This window comes from Eleutherodactylus coqui, chromosome 11 (genome assembly GCF_035609145.1).
Source record: "Eleutherodactylus coqui strain aEleCoq1 chromosome 11, aEleCoq1.hap1, whole genome shotgun sequence".
Lineage (NCBI taxonomy): Eukaryota > Metazoa > Chordata > Amphibia > Anura > Eleutherodactylidae > Eleutherodactylus > Eleutherodactylus coqui.
The window spans coordinates 84702365-84711392 of NC_089847.1; positions in this window are offsets into that span (position 1 = coordinate 84702365).

Below are 9028 nucleotides of genomic sequence, written 5' to 3' on the forward strand. Positions count from 1 at the left end.
TGTATTTCTCTATATACTATTGAATATCAATAAAGATTTACCAGTTTTGAAATCTCGTGTGGGTCATTTTGGTAGGGTCACATAATGAATGTGCCTTTGGCCTTCAGAAGGATAAATCCTGTGCCAGTTTTTGTATTGCCTGCGCATATTTCTACATGTAAATGAGATCACCTCTCAATCTGAATCGTTCAGTGCAAAAGGGCCCTCAGGCTTTTCTTTTCCAAGCTGAAGAATTCCCGTTTTTCCTTTTTGAAGCCTTTCATCATAAGAGACCACCCATCCCACTTAAAAATCTAGACCTCCACCATTGAACCTTCCGCAGATTTCCTAAGTCCTCTATGGGGTCTAAAAAAAATAGAAAAAGTTTAAAGTTTTTTTTAATCGTTAAAAAAAACAAAAAATTAAACTCATTAACACCCAACAGCCATTACAGCAAGTATCGCTCGCGTAGTTTTAGGTCCCCTGTCCACGGGCGTGATTTTGCCACCGAATCACGCCCTCTGAAGCCTTCAATAGCGTTGCTATGGAAAGCGCCGGCTCCGTGTCCACAAGCAGAGAATCATTGCGATTCTCTGCTAGCGTCCAGCAATTGACAGCATGCTGCGAATTGCCACGATTCTCCACGGTCAGCCTATCTGTCAGATAGGCTGACGGCGGAGATCCGTCTGCCGGCTCCTGCTCCCGGGAGGCGGCTCCCGCGGGTTGCCCCAACGCCTGTGGACAGGGGGCCTTATATAGGAGCAATAGTCATTCTGTAAATGCAGGCGCAGCCAGATGGTGATTGTTCTAGGCCACCCACCTCCATTTACAGTAAACAGGTAGTCACTGAAAGATTGACACGGCCCGACAGTCACTTGGTTTTTAGGTGAGTTAAAACGAAGAGACTGCGACAAATGAGCGAGTTGTCACTCAGTGTCCTGTTGGCTGTCACTTGTACATGGGACTATCACCAGAATTTGCAGTTTCCAGCGATAATCACCCTGTATAAAAGTACCTTACCCCTATAAGAAAAATCTGCTTATCCTTTAGGTCTCATACAGCGGATTCCGTGCTGGTCAGCAGGCGCGGGCGATCCGCTGCTCAAGGTGCCCATTGATGTGTATGGAGATTCCTCTCTCCATGCACGCCAGCGGATTTTATTTGTGGCCACTACATGCCAAAATAAAATCCCAGCATGCTCTTTTTTTAGAGCGGATACGCAGTGATGCCTTCCATTGAAGTATTGCAGAAGTGTCGCGGATCTGCATCATCGCCTAGGCAACAGCGCAGGGAAGTCTGTACAGCATATGTGCGCCGGCGGCACATCTGCAGTACATAAGAAGAAAGCATCTGACAGGTACGCAGCATCACATTCCGTGCGTGATTTCCCACACGAAATCTGTGCATGTCCGTGTGCATGAGGCCTTAATCACTGACCAGGGTCTGCTTGTCTGAAATGACCCCTCGGTTTCATTCATACGAGCGCATATCGGCCAATATATGCTACCCATCTGAAACATTGGTTTCCAATGCCCCAGTTCAGATGGCCAATTTTGCGGTGCGTAAAAACGGCCATACGGAAAAGGTAGCGCATACGGTGTACAATCCAGTCAGCCGTTTTTTCCCCGGCCTGAAAAGATAGTTCTGGAACTATCTTTTGGACAGAATATGGCGGCGGCTCCCATAAACTCCTATGGGAGTTGCCCAAAAAGGAAGGTGGGAGGGAGTTTAGTAGTCCCATCCTGCCCCTTGTCCGCAGCCAGCAATGGGAGGTGGTGGTTGTGGGAGACAGGGTGGCGCTTAGCTCCACCCCCATCTTCTCCCATTGGAATCAGGTGGAGGGGAGGAGAGAAGAGGGAGAGAGTTTAGCAGTCACGCTGCTAAACTCCCTCCCACCTCCTTTCTCCGGCTGCTGTCATTGGCGCCCATGCAGCGGCCGATGTATTCCGGCCCAAAAGATAGTTCCAGGACTATCTTTTGGGCCCGACGTAAAAACGCCCAGCGCTATACTGGCCGTCCGGGCACTTTTCCGTTGCGGGAATATGGCCATGTGATCTGATGCATTGGAATCTAATGCATCAGATCACAGCGTATATCAGCCAACCATGAAAACGGAGGGCCGATATACGCTTGTGTGAAAGAGGCCTGAAGATATAGTGATGGCAAAACCACTAAAAGAGTTTAAGAGGGGCCTGGATGTCTTTCTTGAGCAATACAATATTATAGGTTATAATCATTAATAACATCTGAGGGGTCAGCGATTCGGGGATTATTCCGATTGCCAGATTGGAGTCAGGAACGAATTTCTTCCCTTAAATTGGGAAAATTGGCTTATACATCACTGGGTTTTGTTTTTTTTTGCCTTCTCTGAATCAACATTAGGGGTTAATAGGCTGAAGGGTTAATAGGCTGAACAGGATGGACATATGTCTTTTTTGGCCTTACATACTATGAAGATGACTGATCTTCAAAAAGCTGATGATAAAAGGAAAGTTCTCAAGCAACTGGAGACGTCACCCCCAGCTAGTGCTATCACATGCCTTTCCCTGATAATTGCTGAGCTACATTTACAAGCAGAGCCTGCAATCAGTGCTCACATAATAGTGCTAATCGCAGGCTACACCCCATTCTCCATATACTACCAACACTGTTATGTGAGAAAACCCACAAGGTTGGCAGCTTTGGAAATCCCGGCTCCGGCTCGACTAGCACCGATGACCAGACCTCCTTGGCAGTTGTTCAGATTGCTCAATTTTCCCATTGTAATGTGGATTCAAAGAAACTGATCCATGGAAAACTCAGTTGATTTTATGTTGTACTTGGGTGTCTAATCTCCATACAGAGAAGAGATTCAATCATGAAAAGGCTGGTGGTTGTAATAAAGTGACCCTTCAGTCACCTGTCAATCATCTACCCTATCAATCATCTACCATGTATGGGGGCTCCCAACTCACCCCTGATAGCAGATTTCAGGGAAGATAAAGATCTGTTGGATTTCATCTACCTGATCCTTTTGTTCTAAGGGAGATAAGCTGCTGGCAGAGGTTTTCTCACCCATCTGCATACAGAAGACATACTCGGCCAAGTCTACATGTATACAGGGGATTACAGTAGGCTAGACAGTGGCCGGCAGTCTGATGCATATGGCCACTCTTATCTGACCGCAATAGTTTTGTGTCGCAGAGCTGTGGAGAAATCTACTGATAAGTAAGCCACTTTCTATGGTTCTCACCTTGGACAAGCTGAGGCCGGCCATCCTTTACATATGGCCTGCAGCAAGTGATTTATTGTCATTCAGCTGAAGAACCGGCTTCATCATTCCCCTCTGGCTTCAGGCATTGCTTCTTGGAACAGTGTAAGATTTCATGTTTGACAAGGAGCCTCTTATGTCACGTTATTCCTTCACACACCATTTCTACAGTCTGTTCCTTACCTGATAAGTTCAGAACTTTTTGTTTTCTAACCACAAAACACTAGAAAACCATATTTGGTTTAGGTGATCTGATATTAACATATGTCGATAGCTAGGAAAAGTGCAAACATAACTTGAAACCTCTCCCTATGGGGATAATGGCTGGGGGCTTTATCACTGGGATATCTGTCTTCACAAGTGGATAAGCAGCGGAGGTGGGGGGAGAGACACGGAAAAACTTTTTGCCAGGTTTTGATGCTAAACTGTGTCTTATGTTCTCTTTATAAATACGTTGGAGCCTCTGGTTGTGGCATGCTGCGCTCTTCTTTCTGTCAAAAGAGACCATGATGGAACCCCAACAAATTCCATTATAAGTCAATGGATCTGTCGGCCACAGATGGAACATGTATGCCAGGGTCCAGCAAGAGTTTGTGGCTGCTGTCATATATGAAAGCCCCAATGCATATCTGAACAGAACCTTACATTAAAGGGCACTACACCCATAGACATGATGCCTATTTAGACATAAGGGACAGGCCATCATTCTTCTGCTGGACATTACATAAGCCTCATCAGTTTGGACCAATCCACTCGGTTACCCCATGATACCAAAAACAGTGGTTGTCCTTATAGAATGGTAGAGTTGGAAGGGACCTCCAGGGTCATTGGGTCCAACCCCCTGCTCAGTGCAGGATCACTAAATCATCCCAGACAGATATTTGTCCACCCGCTGTTTGAAGATTTCCATTGAAGTTTATACACAAAAAACTGTTGGCAAATTCTGTCAACGTTACTTTTTATTTTTCAGGTAATGGTCATTTATCAGCTACTTTCAGCCTTGTAAGCTAAGTTTATGGGCTCAGAGTAGCTGAGCTGCCAAGTCTGGGATGTTGGTTTTATACTTACCTTCCCTGCCGCTCCCCTACTGTTGGCTCTCAAACCTGCCACTGCAGTGCATTCTGCGGACTACATGGCGTGTGCTAAGTGTTCCTCTCATTCTACAGGGTCGGGAGGGGTATCATCACTCCTTAAGGAGCACCTAGAAGGTGAGTGAGGAGACATATAAGGCCATTCATGCTCCTCTGGGAAATATATGCACATGAGGAAGATTAAATAATACTTCTGCGGAGCCACCTATTGGATGACAGCATTCCTGCAAATCAATATCTGACCCTTCATACAAGTTTTGAAACCAAGCCAGAATCCATACACAGATAGATGTTTCGGGGGTTTTGCCCCTAATTACTGTGTAGGAGGATTCTGGCTTGGCTAGTGAGAGTCCTGTGACATGGGTCAGCATGGGTATCATCAATCCTTAAGGAGAGCACATGAATACTGCCATCCAATAGGTGGCGCTGCAGAGGTATTGTCCCCGGCCTCAGCAGGTCAGCTACGTTGCAGCAATAAGCTTAGCGTCTAGGGCTCAAAGTAGCTGACAGATTCTCTTTAAAGGCTGTGTCCACCTTATATAAAACATGTAAGAACTATGTAATAGTTATAAAGCTAAAACTTTTTCATTTCTCCAGCTCCAAATGCAGGTCAATGGGTCTCCATGGTAACAGACAACAAACAAGCCCTTTATATTCTGACCCTGCAGTCATACTCACTTCCATCTGTTCACAATTTTATGCTAACTACATTCAGTAGGTTAAAGTACCTTTACATGGGGTGATTATCGCCAAATTCTTGCTAAAAACAGCAAATTGGGGCGATATTCATCCAGTGAACATGCAGCCGCCATCAGGGTACTGAGCGGAAAATCGCTCACCTGTTGGAGTCACTTGAGTTTTAGCAGTACTACAAACCAAGCGACTATCGAGCCGTGTGAACAGGAGCCGCTCAATGCTTGAGTGACTCTAATTCACTGTGAATGGAGGCGGACAGACCTGAACGATCCCTGGCGGCTCCCCCTCCATTCACCGGAACGACGATCGCTGCTGTGTAAAGCACAGGCTACTCTCACCCGACCCAATGTAATAACACTGCGCAGTAAAAACAGAGACAAGCTAATCAGGTCACAACTCCCCCCCCCCCCCCCCCCTTCCTAAGGGCATAGAAACCTTCGTAAAAAATGCAGCATTACACAAGCAATTGAATATTTCTGTTTTTTATGCACCCTATTTATTTAAATGGATGATTAATAAGTGAAATACAGATGCTTCCCTACTTGCGAACAGGTTCCGTTCCAGGAGCCTGTTCGCAAGTCCAAACAGATGTTTGTATGGAGAGGGATCGCGGGTGGATCCCGCTTCATACAACGTCAGGTGCCGGCTGTTCTTACAGCGGGCACCCGGCGGCAGCAGTTCTGACGAGCCGCGCCGCTTGTCGGAACGGTAATACTTTAAATACCACTGTCAGAGCGGTATTTAAAGTGTTAACAGTTCCGACGAGCGGCACGGCTCGTCGGACTGCTGCCGCTGGGTGCCGGCTGTAAGAAATAGCCGGCACCCGACATTCAGGGGGCCCGTACAGTGTCCCGTGATAAGATGGCGGGACACTGAGCGGTTGCTCGCAGCCTGCGCGCACAGCTTGCTAGGCGCTCTGCATAGACAGTCCTAGGGCCTTTCAGAAGGCCCCCGGCTGCCTAGCACCCGCGCAGTGTCCCACGATCTGACCGGACAGGCTTCTATCAGGCTTGATAGAAGCCTGCCCGGTCCCTGCACAGTATGATGTAATGCCATAGCATACTGTGCAGGACAGATTGTTCGCATCTTACGAAGTTTGTAAATCTGTACACGTTAAACCACCAAAAATAGTACATGCTGCGTGCGATTCTGCGTGCCTAAAACACATGGCACAAAAACACTAGTGTGAGAAGTCTGCGTATGAGAGAGGCCTATAAAGAGACCAGCAGAGGACTACTGGATCAGACTGTGCGGGGTTTGTTTGTTGTCTGTTACCATGACTACAAATAGATCTACAGAAGAGCTGTTGGAACAATAGAAATAATTGTAATTAAATCTTGTTACAACATTGACTGAAAGGGTTGTTAAGAGTTTCTGCACGTCACTTTATTCTGTGGATCCCTGCAGAAACGGGGCTAAATCTGCATGCTGATCCGCGGCAAAATCAGCAACAGGGTGGGAGGCCCTTCAAATCCAGAGAAAACGCATCGCCATAACAATTTGTCAGAAAAGAGAAAAAAAACCTGTGTGTATACAAACCAACCGGCACAGCAAGCGAACAAGATATATATTAAAAGGTGTTTTACCGCAAAACTGAAACTTCCTGAAGCTAGACATAAACATTATAATATATATGCACATACACAGTTAAGGCCTTTTATCCACGAGCGGATCACATTCCGTGCGGGGAACCTTCCATGGGATCCCGTCCTGCCTGCGGCCAGTGTCCCATGCTTACCTGTATTTCCCCCGCAGCGGTGTCAGCGTGGATCTCTTCCAGGTTTGCTGTACTGTGCACGGTCCTCACTGCCCGCCGTCAGACATGCGCAGCACAGGTTTGTTTTAAAAAAAAATAATCTCCTGCTTTCCCGCGGCAGGGCTGCAGTGTCAGCTGCGGATCGGACGGCTTCCATTGACTTCAATGGGAGCTGTCAGTGCGGGATCCGCACAAAAATGGAGCATGCTGTGATTTGTTTTCAGGACCAAAAGGTCCGCAGAACAAGTCAGCATGCTTAAATTAACTTGCGGACGCCCGCGCTTCCTTATGGGCGGCTTGATTTGCGGATCTCCCGTACTGGGTTCTGCAAATCAAGTCTGCCCGTGGACAGGAGGCCTTAAACCATGCCCAGTGATGTAATATCACTTCAAGAGACGGTCACCATAACATACAATCTTCTTACCTTCATCCCCTCATTTGTGAAACCTTTTAAATGTCAGCACCCCTTATACATAAGGTATAGCCAGCCAAAGACTAATGTTTAATGAGATATACAAAGTAATGGGCCATTCACATGAGACGATTATCGCTCAAAATTCGTTCAAACGAACTAATTTGAGCGAAAATTGTGCAGTTTAAATAAATTTAAAACAAAAACCACAGACACCATTGATGGCCGTTTCAAATGTACAGATATACTCAAGTTTACTTTGCATCATAATGAGTCAAAACCCAAGGGGTGCTACAACCGTGGGTCGAATTTAGAGACAACTGCCAGTAGGACGAGAGGTGCATAAGTCGTAGCGAGACTGGAGCCCCGAGATACACAGATAGACGCATCCGGCGTCATGCAGTAGCGGCTCCACAATGCACAGGGGGCGACATTCTGGCGAGCGTACAGACAGGCTCCAATTGTGACAATGACAGTTTCTTGAGGATTGGCTGAGGCAGGTTTGTGGTTAAGCAAACACAGTACCGTTGTCGTGAACGCTTGCCCTGGTGACACCCCTGAGCATGTCGAACGCCACAGTGTGGTGCCCAGGGATAAATTGTGATTCTGTCTCTGTGATGATGACTGGGTCTGATGACGATGTGGCCACCAGGCTGACAATTACACCATTTTGGAGCTCCACGCCGCTCGTCAATGTGGAGTCATGGTTTAGGATGCCATCAGCATCAACAGCGTATGTATCCGTAGTACGCGTCAGCACCACGCTGCCGGTATGCTGTTATGTTGATGCCAAGCTGCAGCCTGTTGCACTAGCATGTCTTCAGGACATGCCGAATGTCACTTTTCAGATGTGCGGCCCCACACAGCAGATAGACAGGTATGCCTTCTAAGGCGTTCAGGTAATTCCTTGGTCAGCACGATTCCCAGATCTCTCTCCAATCAAGAACCCACGGTACACAATTGGACATGAAGTGAATGCTCCCCCACAGCCTCGTAATGAAGATGAACCGTGGACTTTGGTCCACGGTATTATTGTACGTTGATGCCACCAGGAAGTCCTGGTGGCGTCAAGATTGATAGGGGGAAAGGGGGTGACACCCCCCCTGTAGCTGATTGGCTGCACAGCTGGCTTGCCTGCAGGTCCTGCCTGGCCAGTAATGTTAAGCTGCAGCTGCAAATGCTTGGCATCCAAGGTGCCCTCGACCTTAGTAACTTCAGAAACCCTGCTGCAGGTGCACATTGGCCCACCTCAAAAGCACCTTCCTCGCCGGCAGCACCCCGCTCTGTGTTGAAGAGCAGAGCGGGGTCGGCATGACTGAGGAGGCCACATTGCCGGTGGCGCTGCAACCCTCCTCCCCAGACACCAGATGGGCTCCACAGACACCAGGAGCGCAGCAGGGAGCCGGCAGCGGCGCACTGCACTCCCTGACGTGCATCTCCCGCACACTGCAGGAGGAGAGCAGGGAGCCTACAGGGACGGCCGACACTGACTTACAGGCTGCTACCGCAATACAGCAGGAGGAGGACAGCTGAGAGGCCACAGCGTCGTGGACAGGTGACAGCCGGTAAGCTGCGCACAGCTGCTCACTGCCATTGCACATACTACGGCTCACAGATATGAAGTGTAGCACCTTCCAGGACCTTTACCTATTGACCCTATCGACTACGATATATCAATCATACAATCAAGCATTTCTTCATGGCATTTTCTCAACAACCAGCCTTCCCTTCATAACTTCACTTATTCTAGCGGTCTGGTTTCATGCAGCAGAGTCAGGAGGATCTACTTGGGTAATCCATTGTGGAGGAATATCACAACAGGTAACAACCACTCAAGATCTGAT